Below are 3,106 nucleotides of genomic sequence, written 5' to 3' on the forward strand. Positions count from 1 at the left end.
GTGTGTGTGTGTGTGTGTGTGTGTGTGTGTGTGTGTGTGTTACACAGACTCCATTACCACTATTGACAGCAGGGAATCCAAAGTTATTGTTGCTGTTTCTTTTAATTTAGTGGCGATGGCGGCGCTCCTCTGAGGAGCGAGCTCCAAGACAAAGAGCTGCTGTGCTTTTTGGCTTCATGAAGTAAATTATGTTCCACACATCGATTCCACGGGAGGGCAGGGCCAGAAAGCTGCGCCGCGTGAGCGCCGTGATTGATGAGAGATTACTTCTCGCGCTTTTAAAGACAAACCCTGAGCTGCGTTTTCAGAGCGAGCCTTTCATGTGGCTAATTTCCTTTGTTGAATTTAATTTAATGCTTCCAGCGCTCGCAGGCGCCTCACAAAATAAACAACGGTTTCGAGAAACAGCAACACTTTCACAGCTCGGTCCTAAAACTACAACTGCAGCACATACGCGAACGGTTGATTCCATGTTAGCTGATCCCTGGACAGCTGAGCTCACCTCGCTCGCTGCTTCTCTAATCCAAACCCAGTCCAGAGTCACAGTCAAGAACCTGTGTCTCGTGCAAACTGTCAGCTCTATAACCGTGGAGCCGGCGTGGAAACAACAGGAGAAGCTGCTGATGTTGACCTGGAAATATCAGAGTTTAATAACAGCCTGGTTTCTTTATCTCACTGCCACCGGCTGCTCCAGCTGCTGAGCGCAGTCAGCATCAGATGAAGGCTCAGCTGCTGATTAAAGAACAGTCGGAAAATCCTGCATCCAATCAAGCGACTGATGCTGCAGGTAAATCATTTTTAATCAGGTTTTGATTCTTTCACAAGAGTTTCCCCTCTGTGAAGCTGAAGTCACATTCACGGGCCGAAAATATGTTAATAATTGTGGGCGGGGACACTTTTATTTAGTCCTGCTTCCAGGACTCGCAGACCACAGCGTGGGAGTGGGGGGAGGCCGGACCTCTGTGGGAGGGGGGAGGCCGGACCCCTGTGGGAGCGTCCTGACTGACCGCTTAATGCATCGTGCAGAGGTGCAGTGAGGGGAGAGGGGCGGAGACGGCGGCCCCTGTCCCTCTCCGTCAGGCTGATTGGTTTTGGGAACAGAAAACAATCCTGCATAATTCAGTGGCAGCTCTCTCTCTCTCCCCGTTTCCCCCCACAGGTAACGGCACTCGCTCTACCGCTCCCCCTCCCATCCTCCTTTTTGTCATCCGTCTCCTCCCCCTCTCCCTCCCTCTGAGGCGTCACTCTCCTTCCTCCTTCATCTTTTTTGGGGAGAGCGTTCGTCTCTCTGTTAAATCATTGATGGAGCTGTGGTGGGTGGTTGCCTCTCCGTCTCCTGCTGAGCCGGCAGAGAGGGAGAGGCAGCGATGACAGGATGACAGGTGGAGGGAGAGGATGGTGTACGGAGCGCTCTGCACTCCAGCTACTCTTTGCTTCAGCCGTCAGTGTCAGCCAGCGCTCTCAGGTCCATTTGCGACAGATTTACAGTCCAAACCGACGCTTTTTAGTAGCAGCCAGCTGTTAACCCTCCACCCACCTCCACCCACCTCTGAAACCTGTTTACTGAACTTTACAGTGTGAGCTGTGAGAAAATCAGCCTTTCAGACCTTTAAATAAAGTCACTGCTGCTCTGGACCTTTGACTTGCTCATCTACTCGTCTACGCCTGCACAGGTACAATAACAGTCGTCACCATCGTCAGGCGGCACTTTAACACGTGATAAACAGGCGTGTTTGAGAAACACGTCTCCTTCAAATTAAGTCTGTTTCTCTGCGTCTTTGCAGCTCTTCTGTTACAAGATCTCCATTTAGAGAATAAACACGAGCCTAACCCCAACATCCATGGATCGTTGATGTCCCCGTGGATTTAAGAAGGTTAGTTAGTTTTCTTGCGCTCTCGACCGGCACCTAAAGATGGCGCTGCGTTTCCTGTTGCACTGAGACTGTAGACAAATCAGATGTCTTCGCGGCCGTGACCCGTGAGGTCACCGGGTCTGGACCCCAGTATTTGTTTTCCAAAACAAGGCAGTCAAAACTGACCCAAATCAATATTTAACGATCTGAAACACACAAGAACTGTGTGAGAGAAACTGAAGCCATAACAAACCTGTTCCCATTCTGATCCATCACAGACACATATCTGATCGTTAGAGCAACATCCAGAACTGGAGCTCAGACCTCACGGGAATCTCTACCATTCGGAAATATGCAGGAAGTGCGCCTGTAACATGTATGGATCACTGGGATCTGCTGGACTGATGATGGCTGCTTGGAAACATATTGATCCACTTCATGTTCAGCGCACATGGACTTCGAGCCGGGAGACAGGCCTCGGAGTCCACCTGGAAACATGTTTTAGCCTACGTTTAGTTTTCACTGTTTTGTTTTGTTTGCATTATATAAATATTCACTGAGCTCTCAGGCTCACGGGTGATGGAGAGCTGGACTGCAGGAGGTGTTGTGGTTAACAGAGAGCTGCTGACAGGCAAAGCTCTGAGTTACTGTGGACCTCGGTGTCCCTGCCTTCACCTGTGGACACAAACTCTGGAGCGAGTCGTGGATTCAAACAGTCAAACACGTTTCCTCTGCAGAGTGTGTGAGCTCAGAGCAGAGACATCCTTCACAGGGCTGATCAGGGTTTTCCAGCCAAGTGCAACATCATCATCATCAGGAGGAACTAGGAAGTGTCCTTTGGGGAAAAGGATGCTGGAATTCCTGGCTGAGCCTGCTGAGACAATGATGGGGAGAATGCTGCCGCTCCGACTAAAGCAGGAGATTACTCCACAGCATCTGTTTAAACTACCACAGTCAATCTTCACCTCACCCGCCTCCTCTCCCTCTCTCCCCTGAGTGTGGAGGGGGAGGGGACTGTCAACTTGACTGACAGCTCCATCGGCTTATCGAATTGGTCCCGGCCCGGTCGCGGCTGACAGTGTTACCGGCGGATAAATGCAGATTTGTGGGGGATGATAGCGAGCCATCAGCTTTGATTTGCTACTACACGAGACGTTTATGGTGCAGGAGAGAGAGAGCTCTGTTTCCTCTCCCCTCGCTCTCTCATTCGATTAACTTTGGAGGAGAAATATATTTGAGAGGCTGCAGTTTCC

The sequence above is a fragment of the Pundamilia nyererei genome, unplaced genomic scaffold (assembly GCF_000239375.1).
Source record: "Pundamilia nyererei isolate P.nyererei 1_Seehausen unplaced genomic scaffold, PunNye1.0 scaffold00281, whole genome shotgun sequence".
NCBI classification, from domain to species: Eukaryota; Metazoa; Chordata; class Actinopteri; order Cichliformes; family Cichlidae; genus Pundamilia; species Pundamilia nyererei.